The following is a 12,414-nucleotide window of genomic DNA, read 5'->3' as shown; positions in this document are numbered from 1 at the left end:
CACCCTGTGGTGCTTTTCTCCATCTTCCACTGCCACTCACTGCCTATCCTAATGCAGTCCCTCCGATTCTCACCACCCCGTGATGTTTTTCTCACTCCGACTTGTGAATGGCCTGTTAGAAACTCACAATGCGCACAACCCCGAGATGTTTTTCAGAAACTTATCCTACAATTCCACTGCATGTTTCCTGACCTCCCCATGCGGAACACCCCGTGGGGCTTTTCTCCATTTTACATTGCCACTCAATACCTATCCTAATGCACACCCTCTGATTCACACCACCCCGTGATGTTGTTCTTACTCCTACTAGTGAATGGCCTGTTAGAAGGACTTACAATGCGCATCATTCCGCAATGTTTTTCACAAACTTATCCCACGTTGCTACTGCATGTTTCCTGACCTCCCCATGCTGACCACCCTGTGGTGCTTTTCTCCATCTTACATTGCCACTCACTGCCTATCCTAATGCAGTCCCTCCAATTCTCACCACCCCGTGATGTTTTTCTCACTCCTACTAGTGAATGCCTTGATAGAAACCTTTACAATGCACACCACCTCGCAATGTCTTTCAGAAACCTGTCCTACATTGTGACTGCATATTTCCTGACCTCCCCAGGCTGACCAACCCGTGGTGTATTTCTCCATCCTACATTGCCACTCACTGCCTATCCTAATTCAGACTCTCCGATGCACTCCACCCCGTGATGTTTTTCTCGCTCCTACTAGTGAATGGCCTCTTAGGAACTCTTACAATGCGACCCACCCCGCGATGTTTTTCAGAAACCTATTCTACATTGCCACTGCATGTTTCCTTTCCTCCCCATGCTGACCACCCTGTGGTGCTTCACTCCATCCTACATTGCCACTCGCTACATATCCTAATTCAGACCCTCCAATTCACACCAACCCGTGTTGTTTTTCTCACTCTTAGGAGTGAATGGCCTGTTAGAAACCCTTACAATGCGCACAAGCCCGCGATGTTTTTCAGAAACCTATCCTACAGTGCCACTGCATGTTTCCTGACCTCCACATGGTGACCACCCCGTGGTGCATTTCTCAATCCTGCATTGCCACTCACAGCCTATCCTAATTCAGATCCTCTGATTCACACCACCCCGTTATGTTTTTATCACTGCTAATAGTGAATGGCCTGTTAGAAACACTTACAATGCGCACCACCCAGCGATGTTTTTCAGAAAATTATTCTATATTGCCACTGCATGTTTCCTAAACCCCCCCATGCTGACCACCCCGTGGTGCTTTTCTCCACCCTACATTGCTACTAACTGCATGTCCTATTTCCGACCATCCGATTAACACCACCCAGTGAAGTTTTTCTCACTCCTACTAGTGGATGGCCGGTTAGAAACCATTACAAAGTGCACCACCTGGTGATATCTTTCAGAAAACTATCCTACATTGCCACTGCATGTTTCCTGAACTCACCATGGTGACCACCCCGTGGGGCTTTTCTCAATCCTACATTGTCACTCACTGCCTATCCTAATTCAGACCCTCCGATTCACACCACCCCGTGATGTTTTTCTCAGTCCTACGAGTGAATGGCCTGTAAGAAACACTTACATTGCGCACCACCTCGCGATGTCTTTCAGAAGCCTATCCTACATTGCCACTGCATGTTTCCTGACCTCCCCAGGCTGACCACCCCTTGGTCCTTTTCTCGATCCTACATTGCCACTCACGGCCTATCCTAATTCAGACTCTCCGATTCACACCATCCCGTGATGTTTTTCTCACTCCTACTAGTGAATGGCCTTTTAGAAACCCTTACAATGCGCAACACCCCGCGATGTTTTTCAGAAACCTATCCTACATTGCCACTGCATGTTTCCTCACCTCCCCATGTTGAGCTCCCCGTGATGCTTTTCTCCATCTTACATTGCCACTCACTGCCTATCCTAATTCAGGCTCTCCGTTTCTCACCACCCCGTAATGTTTTTCTTACTGCTACTAGTGAATGGCCTGTTAGAAACCCTTACAATGCGCACCACCCCACGATGTCTTTCAGAAAACTGTCCTACATGGCCACTGCATGTTTCTTGACCTCCCCAGGCTGATCACCCCATGGTCCTTTTCTCCATCCTACATTGCCACTGACTGCCTATCCTAATTCAGACTCTCCGATTTACACCACCCCGTGATGTTTTTCTCACTCCTACTAGTGAACGGCCTTTTAGAAACCCTTACAATTTGAAACACCCTGCGAAGATTTTCAGAAACCTATCCTACATTGTTACTGCATGATTCCTAAACCCCCATGCTGACCAACAAATGGTGCTTTTCTCCATCCTACATTGCCACTCACTGCCTATCCTATTTCAGGCCCTCCGATTCATACTGCCCCGTGATGTTTTTCTCATCCCTACTAGTGAATGGCCTTTTAGAAACACTTACATTGCGCACCAACCCGCAATGTTTTTCAGAAACCTATCCTAAATTGCCATTGCATGTTTCCTGACCTGCCAATGCTGACCACCCCGTAGTGCTTTTCTCCATCCTGCTTTGCCACTGATTCCTATTCTAATTCAGACTCTCCGATTCACACCACCCTGTGATGTTTTTCTCACTCCTACTAGTGAACGGCCTTTTAGAAATCCTTAGCATTCGCACCATCCGCGATGTTTTTCAGAAACCTATCCTACATTGCCGCTGCATGTTTCTTGACCTACCCTTCCTGACCACCCCTTGGTGCTTTTCTCCATCCTACATTGCCACTCACTTCCTGTCCTATTTCCGACCCTCCGATTCACACCACCCCGTGATGTTTTTCTCACTCCTATTAGTGACTGACCTTTTAGAAGCCCTTACAATGCGCACCACCCCACAATGTGTTTCACAAAACTATCCTACATTGCCACTGCATGTTTCCTGACCTACCCAAGCGGAGCACCCCGTGGTGATTTTCTCCATCCTACATTGCCACTCACTGACTATCCTAATGCAGTCCCGCCGATTCTCACCACCCCGTGCTGTTTTTCTTACTCCTACTAGTAAATGCCCTGTTAGAAGCACTTACAATACGCATCGCCCCGCAATGTTTTTCAGAAACCTATCCCACATTGTTACTGCATGTTTCCTGACTTCCCCATGCTGACCACCCTGTGGTGCTTTTCTCCATCTTCCATTGCCACTCACTGCCTAACCTAATGCAGTCCCTCCGATTCTCACCACCCCGTGATGTTTTTCTCACTCCGACTTGTGAATGGCCTGTTAGAAACTCACAATGCGCACACCCCGAGATGTTTTTCAGAAACATATCCTACATTGCCACTGCATGTTTCCTGACCTCCCCAAGCGGAACACCCCGTGGGGCTTTTCTCCATCTTACATTGCCACTCCATACCTATCCTAATACACGCCCTCCGATTCACACCACCCCGTGATGTTGTTCTTACTCCTACTAGTGAATAGCCGGTTAGAAACCATTACACAGTGCACCACCCCGTGATATCCTTCAGAAAACTATCCTACATTACCATTGCATGTTTCCTGAACTCCCCATGCTAACCCCCCCCATGGGGCTTTTCTCAATCCTACATTGGCACTCACTGCTTATCGTAATTCAGACCTTCCAATTCACACCACCCCGTGATGTTTTTCTCAATCCTACTAGTGAATGGCCTGTAAGAAACCCTTACATTGCGCACAACCTCGTGATGTCTTTCAGAAGCCTATCCTACATTGCAACTGCATGTTACCTGACCTCCCCAGGCTGACGACCCCTTGGTCCTTTTCTCGGTCCTGCATTGCCACTCACTGCCTATCCTAATTCAGACCCTCTGATTCACACCACCCCGTGATGTTTTTCTCACTCCTACTAGTGAATGGCCTTTAGAAACCCTTACAATGCTCAACACCACGCGATGTTTTTCAGAAACGTATCCCACATTGACACTGCATGTTTCCTGACCTCCCCATGCTGACCAACCTGTGGGGCTTTTCTCCATCATTCATTGCCACTCACTGCCTACCCTAATGCAGTCCCTCCGATTCTCACCACCCCGTGATGTTTTTCTCACTCCTACTAGTGAATGCCCTGATAGAAACCTTTACAATGCACACCACCTCGCAATGTCTTTCAGAAACCTATCCTAAATTGTGACTGCATATTTCCTGACCTCCCCTGGCTGACCAACCCGTGGTCCATTTCTCCATCCTACATTGCCACTCACTGACTATCCTAATTCTGACTCTCCGATGCACTCCACCCCGTGATGTTTTTCTGGCTCCTACTAGTGAATGGCCTCTTAGGAACCCTTACAATGCGCACTACCCCGCGATGTTTTTCAGAAACCTATTTTACATTGCCACTGCATGTTTCCTTACCTCCCCATGCTGACCACCCCGTGCTGCTTCTCTCCATCCTACATTGCCACTCACTGCATATCCTAATTCAGACCCTCCAATTCACACCACCCCGTGTTGTTTTTCTCACTCTTAGGAGTGAATGGCCTGTTAGAAACCCTTACAATGCGCAGAACCCCGCGATGTTTTTCAGAAACCTATCCTACAGTGCCACTACATGTTTCCTGACCTCCACATGCTGACCACCCTGTGGTGCATTTCTCAATCCTGCATTGCCACTCACTGCCTATCCTAATTCAGACCCTCCGATTCACACCACCCCATTATGTTTTTCTCACTGCTAATAGTGAATGGCCTGTTAGAAACACTTACAATGTGCACCACCCAGCGATGTTTTTCAGAAAATTATTCTATATTGCCACTGCATGTTTCCAAACCCCCCCATGCGGACCACCTCGTGGTGCTTTTCTCCACCCTACATTGCCACTAACTGCCTGTCCTATTTCCGACCCTCCGATTAACACCACCCCGTGATGTTTTTCTCACTCCTACTTGTGAATGACCGGTTAGAAACCATTACAAAGTGCAGCACCCAGTGATATCTTTCAGAAAACTATCCTACATTGCCACTGCATGTTTCCTGACCTCCCATGCTGACCTCCCCGTGATGCTTTTCTCCATCCTAAATTGCCACTCACTGCGTATCCTAATGCGGTCCCTCCGATTCTCACCACCCCGTAATATTTTTCCCACTCTGACTTCTGAATGGCCTGTTAAAAACTCACAATATGCACAACCTCCGGGATATTTTTCAGAATCCTATCCTACATTGCCACTGCATGTTTCCTAACCTCCCCAGGCTGACCACCCCTTGGTCCTTTTCTCAATCCTACATTGTCACTCACTGCCTATCCTAATTCAGACCCTCCGACTCACACCACCCCGTGATGTTTTTCTCACTCCTACTAGTGAATGGCCTTTTAGAAACCCTTACAATTCACAACACCCTGCGATGTTTTTCAGAAACCTATCCTACATTGCCACTGCATGTTTCCTGACCTCCTCATGCTGAGCACCCTGTGGTGCTTTTCTCCATCCTACTTTGCCACTGATTGCCGATCCTAATTCAGGCTCTCAGATTCACACCACCCCGTAATGTTTTTCTCGCTCCTACTAGTGAATGGCCTGTTAGAAACCCTTACAATGTGCACAAGCTCGCGATGTGTTTTAGAAACCTATCCTACATTGTTACTGCATGATTCCTGACCTCCCCATGCTGACGAACCCATGGTGCTTTTCTCTATCCTACATTACCAGTCACTGCCTATCCTATTTCAGGCCCTCGGATTCATACTGCCCCGTGATGTTTTTCTCATCCCTACTAGAGAATGGCCTGTTAGAAACCCTTACAATGCGCACCACCCCGCAATGTTTTTCAGAAACCTATCCTACAGTGCCAATGCATGTTTCCTGACCTGCCCATGCTGAGCACCCCGTGGTGCTTTTCTCCATCCTACTTTGCCACTGATTGCCTATCCTAATTCAGACTCTCCGATTCACACCACCCCGTAATGTTTTTCTCACTCCTACTAGTGAATGGCCTGTTAGAAACCCGTACAATGTGCACAAGCCCGCGATGGTTTTTAGAAACCTATCCTACAGTGCCACTGCAATTTTCCTGATCTCCACATGCTGACCACCCCGTGGTGCATTTCTCAATCCTGCATTGTCACTCACTGCCTATCCTAATTCATACCCTCCGATTGACACCACCCCGTTATGTTTTTCTCACTGTTAATAGAGAATGGCCTGTTAGAAACACTTACAATGCACACCACACAGCGATGTTTTTCAGAAAATTATTCTATATTGCCACTGCATGTTTCCTAAGCCCCCTGGCTGACCATCCCGTGGTGCTTTTCTCCAACCAACATTGCCACTAACTGCCTGTCCTATTTCCGACCCTCCGATTAACACCACCCCATGATGTTTTTCTCACTCGTACTAGTGAATGGCCGATTAGAAACCTTTACAATGGGCACCACCCCGTGATATCTTTCAGAAAACTATCCTACATTGCCACTGCATGTTTCCTGTCCTCCCCATGCTGACCACCCCGTGGTGCTTTTCTCAATCCTACATTCGCACTCAATGCCTATCTTAATTAAGACCCTCCGATTCACAACACCTCGTGATGTTTTATCACTCCTACTAGTTAATGGACTGTTAGAAATCCTTACAATTCGCACCACCCTGCGATGTTTTTCAGAAACCTATCCTACATTGCCATGGCATGTTTCCTGACCTCCCCATATTGACCACCCGTGGTGCTTTTTTCCAACCTACATTGCCACTCACTGCCTATCCTAATTCAGACCCTCCGATTCACACAACCCCGTGATGTTTTTCTCACACCTACTAGTGAATGGCCTATTAGAAACACTTAGAATGCGCAACACCTCGCGATGTTTTTCAGAAACCTATCCTACATTGCCACTGTATGTTTCCTGACCTCCCCATGCTGACCACATCTGGTGATTTTCTCCATCCTACATTGCCACTCACTGCCTATACTATTTCAGACCCTCAGATTCACACCACTCCGTGATGTTTTTATCATTCCTTCTAGTGAATAGCCTGTTAGAAACCCCTACAATACGCACCACCCAGCGATGTTTTTCAAAAAGCTATCCTACATTGCTTTTGCATGTTTCTGGACCTCCCAATGCTGAACACCCCGTGGTGCTTTTCTCCATCCTACATTACCACTCACTGCCTATCCTAATCAAGACCTTCCGATTCACACCACTCCGTGATTTTTTCTCACTCCTATTAGTGAATGGCCTGTTAGAAACCCTTACAATACGCACAACCCCGCGATGTTTTTCAGAAACCTATCCTACATTGCCAGTGCATGTTTCCTGACCTCCCCATGTGGCCATCCCGTGGTGCTTTTCTCCATCCTACATTGCGACTCGCTGCATAACCTAATTCAGACACTCGGATACACACCACCCCGTGATGTTTTTCCAACTCCTAATATTGAATGGCCTGATAGAAACCCTTACAATGTGCACCACCCGGCGATGTTTTTCAGAAACGTATCCTACATTGCCACTGCATGTTTCCTGACCTCTGCTTCCTGACCACCTGTGGTGCTTTTCTCCATCCTACATTGCCACTCACTGCCTATCCAAATTGAGACCCTCTGATTCACACCACCCCGTGATGTTTTTCTCACTCCTCCTAGTGAATGGCCTGTTAGAAACCCTACAAGGCGCACCACCCCGTCATGTTTTTCAGAAACCTATCCCACATTGCCACTGCATGTTCCTGACCTCCCCATGCTGACCACCCCGTGGTGCTTCTCTCCATCCTACATTGCCACTCCCTGTGTATCCTAATTCAGACACTCTGATGCACACCTCCCTGTGATGTTTTTCTCACTCCTACTAGTGAATGGCCTGTTAGGAACCATTACTATGCGCACCACCACCGATGTTTTTCAGAAACCTATCCCACATTGCCACTGCATGTTTCCAGACCCCCCCATGCTGACCACCTCGTGATGCTTTTCTCCATCCTAAATGGCCACTAACTGCCTGTCCTTTTTCGGACCCTCTGATTCACACAACCCCGTGATGTTTTTCTCACTCCTACTAGTGAATGGCCTGTTTGAAGCCCTTACAATGCGCACCGAACCACGATGTTTTTCAGATACCTATCCTACATGGCCATCGCATGTTTCCGGACCTCACCATGCTGACCACCCCGTGGTGCTTTTCTCCATCCTACCTTGCCACTCACTGACAATCCTATTTCAGGCCCTCGGATTGACACCACCCCGTGATGTTTTTCTCACTGCTACTAGTCAATGGCCTGTTAGAAACCCTTACATTGCTCACCACCCCGCAACGTTTTTCAGAAACCTCTCCTACATTGCCACTGCATGTTTCCTGACCTCCACATGCTGACCAACGCTTGGTGATTTTCTCCATCCTACATTTCCACTCCCTGCCTGTCCTATTTCCGCTCCTCTGATACCCACCACCCCGTGATGTTTTTCTCACTCCTACTTCAGAATGGCCTTTTAGAAACCCGTACAATGCGCACCACCCCGCGAGGTTTTTAAGAAACCTGTTCTACCTTGCCACTGAATGTTCCCTGACCTCCCCAGGCTTACCACCCCTTGGTGCTTTTCTCCATCCTACATTGCCACTCACTGGCTAGACTAATTCAGGTCCTCCTATTCACACCACCCCGTGATGTTTGTCTCACTCCTACTAGTGAATGGCCTTTTAGAAACCCTTACAATTCGCACCACCCCGCGATGTTTTTCAGAAACTTATCCTACATTGCCGCTGCATGTTTCCTGACTTACACATCCTCACCACCCCGTGGTGCTTTTCTCCATCCTACATTGCCACTCACTGCCTGTGCTATTTCCGACCCTCCGATTCACACCACCCCGTGATGTTATTCTCACTCCTATTAGTGACTGACCTGTTAGAAGCCCTTACAATGAGTCCCACCCCACAATGTGTTTCACAAAACTATCCTACATTGCCACTGCATGTTTCCTGACCTAGGCATGCTGACCACCCCGTGGTGCTTTTCTCCATCCTACATTGCCACTTGCTGGCTATCCTAATGCAGTCCCTCCGATTCTCACCACCCCGTGATGTTTTTCTCACTCTGACTTGTGAATGTCCTGTTAGAAACTCACAATGCGCACAACCCCGAGAATTTTTTCAGAAACCTATCCTACAGTGCCACTGCATGTTTCCTGACCTCCACATGCTGACCACCCCGTGGTTCATTTCTCAATCCTCCATTGCCACTCACTGCCTATCCTAATTCAGATCCTCCGATTCCCACCACCCCGTTATGTTTTTCTCACTGCTAATAGTGAATGGCCTGTTAGAAACACTTACAATGCGCACCACCCAGCGATGTTTTTCAGAAAATTATTCTATATTGCCACAGCATGTTTCCTAACCCCCACCCATGCTGACCACCCCGTGGTGCTTTTTTCCACCCTACATTGCCACTAACTGCCTGTCCTATTTCCGACCCTCCGATTAACACCACGCAGTGATGTTTTTCTCACTCCTAGTAGTGAATGGCCGGTTAGAAACCATTACAAAGGGCATCACCCCGTGATATCTTTCAGAAAACTATCCTACATTGCCACTGCATGTTTCCTGAACTCCCCATGCTGACCACACCGTGGGGCTTTTCTCAATCCTACATTGGCACTCACTGCCTAACCTAATTCAGACCCTCCGATTCACAACACCCCGTGATGTTTCTCTCAGTCCTACTAGTGAATGGCCTGTTAGAAACCCTTACAATGCGCAACACCCCGCGATGTTTTTCAGAAACCTATCCTACATTGCCACTGCATGTTTCCTGACCTCCCCATGCTGACCTTCCCGTGATGCTTTTCTCCATCCTACATTGCCACTCACTGCCTATCCTAATTCTGGCTCTCCGATTCTCACCACCCCGTAATGTTTTTCTTATTGCTACTAGTTAGTGGCCTGTTAGAAACCCTTACAATGCGCACCACCCCGCGATGTCTTCCAGAAAACTGTCCTACATGGCCCCTGCATGTTTCCTGACCTCCCCAGGCTGATCACCCCGTGGTCCTTTTCTCCATCCTACATTGCCACTGACTGCCTATCCTAATTCAGACTCGCCGATTCACACCACCCCGTGATGTTTTTCTCACTCCTACTAGTGAATGGCCTTTTAGAAACCCTTACAATTTGAAACACCCTGTGATGATTTTCAGAAACCTATCCTACATTGTTACTGCATGATTCCTGACCTCCCCATGCTGACCAACCCATGATGCTTTTCTCCATCCTACATTGCCTCTCACTGCCTATCCTATTTCAGGCCCTCCGATTCATACTGCCCCGTGATGTTTTTCTCATCCCTACTAGTGAATGGCCTGAAAGAAACCCTTACAATGCGCCCCACCCCGCAATGTTTTTCAGAAACCTATCCTAAATTGCCACTGCATGTTTCCTGACCTCCCCATGCTGACCACCCCGTGGTGCTTTTCTCCATCCTACTTTGCCACTGATTGTCTATTCTAATTCAGACTCTCCGATTCACACCACCCCGTGATGTTTTTCTCACTCCTACTAGTGAATGACCTTTTAGAAACCCTTACAATTCGCACCACCCCGCGATGTTTTTCAGAAACCTATCCTACATTTCCGCTGCATGTTTCTTGACCTACCCTTCCTGGCCACCCCGTGGTGCTTTTATCCATGCTACATTGCCACTCCCTGCCTGTCCTTTTTCTGACCCTCCGATTCACACCACCCCATGGTGTTTTTCTCACTCCTATTATTGACTGACCTGTTAGAAGCCGTTACAATGCGCACCACCCCACAACGTGTTTCACAAAACTATCCTACATTGCCACTGCATGTTTGCTGACCTACACATGCTGACCACTCCGTGGTGATTTTCTCCATCCTGCATTGCCACTCACTGCCTATCCTAATGCAGTCCCTCCGATTCTCACCACCCCGTGACGTTTTTCTCACTCAAACTTTTGAATGGCCTGTTAGAAACTCACAATGCGCACAACACCGAGATGTTTTTCAGAAACCTATCCTACATTGCCACTACATGTTTCCTGACCTCCCCATGCAGAACATCCTGTGGGGCTTTTCTCCATCCTACATTGCCACTCAATACCTATGCTAACTCACGCCCTCCGATTCACACCACCCCATGATGTTTTTCTTACTCCTACTAGTAAATGGCCTGTTAGAAGCACTTACAATGCGCATCGCCCCGCAATGTTTTTCAGAAACCTATCCCACGTTGTTACTGCATGTTTCCTGACCTCCCCATGCTGACCACCCTGTGGTGCTTTTCTCCATCTTCCATTGCCACTCACTCCCTATCCTAATGCAGTCCCTCCGATTCTCAGCACCCCATGATGTTTTTCTACCTCCGACTTGTGAATGGCCTGTTAGAAACTGACAATGCGCACAAGCACGCGATGTTTTTCAGAAACCTATCCTACATTGCCACTGCATGTTTCCTGACCTCCCCATGCGGAACACCCAGTGGGGCTTTTCTCCATTTTACATTGCCACTCAATACCTATCCTAATACACGCCCTCCGATTCACACCACCCCGTGATGTTGTTCTTACTCCTACTATTTAATAGCCGGTTAGAAACCATTGCAAAGTGCACCACCCCATGATATCTTTCAGAAAACTATCCTACATTGCCATTGTATGTTTCCTGAACTCCCCATGCTAACCCCCCCATGGGGCTTTTCTCAATCCTACATTGGCACTCACTGCCTATCCTAATTCAGACCCTCCGATTCACACCACCCCGTGATGTTTTTCTCAATCCTACTAGTGAATGGCCTGTAAGAAACCCTTACATTGCGCACCACCTCGCGATGTCTTTCAGAAGCCTATCCTACATTGCCACTGCATGTTTGCTGACCTCCCCATGCTGAACACCCCTTGGTGCATTTATCCATCCTACATTGCCACTAACTGCCATCCTAATTCAGACCCTCCGATTCACACCACCCCGTGATGTTTTATCACTCCTACTAGTTAATGGACTGTTAGAAATCCTTACAATTCGCACCACCCCGCGATGTTTTTCAGAAACCTATCTTACATTGCCATGGCATATTTCGTGACCTCCCCAGTTTGACCACCCGTGGTGCTTTTCTCCATCCTACATTGCCACGCACTGGCTAGACTAATTCAGGTCCTCCGATTCACACCACCCCGTGATGTTTGTCTCACTCCTACTAGTGAATGGCCTTTTAGAAACCCTTACAATTCGCACCACCCCGCGATGTTTTTCAGAAACTTATCCTACATTGCCGCTGCATGTTTCCTTACTTACACATCCTCACCACCCCGTGGTGCTTTTCTCCATCCTACATTGCCACTCACTGCCTGTGCTATTTCCGACCCTCCGATTCACACCACCCCGTGATGTTATTCTCACTCCTATTAGTGACTGACCTGTTAGAAGCCCTAACAATGAGTCCCACCCCACAATGTGTTTCACAAAACTATCC

The sequence above is a fragment of the Cavia porcellus genome, unplaced genomic scaffold (assembly GCF_034190915.1).
Source record: "Cavia porcellus strain 051 isolate PalLab524CR breed Dunkin Hartley unplaced genomic scaffold, mCavPor4.1 scaffold_13, whole genome shotgun sequence".
Taxonomy (NCBI): domain Eukaryota; kingdom Metazoa; phylum Chordata; class Mammalia; order Rodentia; family Caviidae; genus Cavia; species Cavia porcellus.
The sequence above is the reverse complement of the archived record's forward strand: the minus strand, read 5'-3'. Positions refer to the sequence as shown.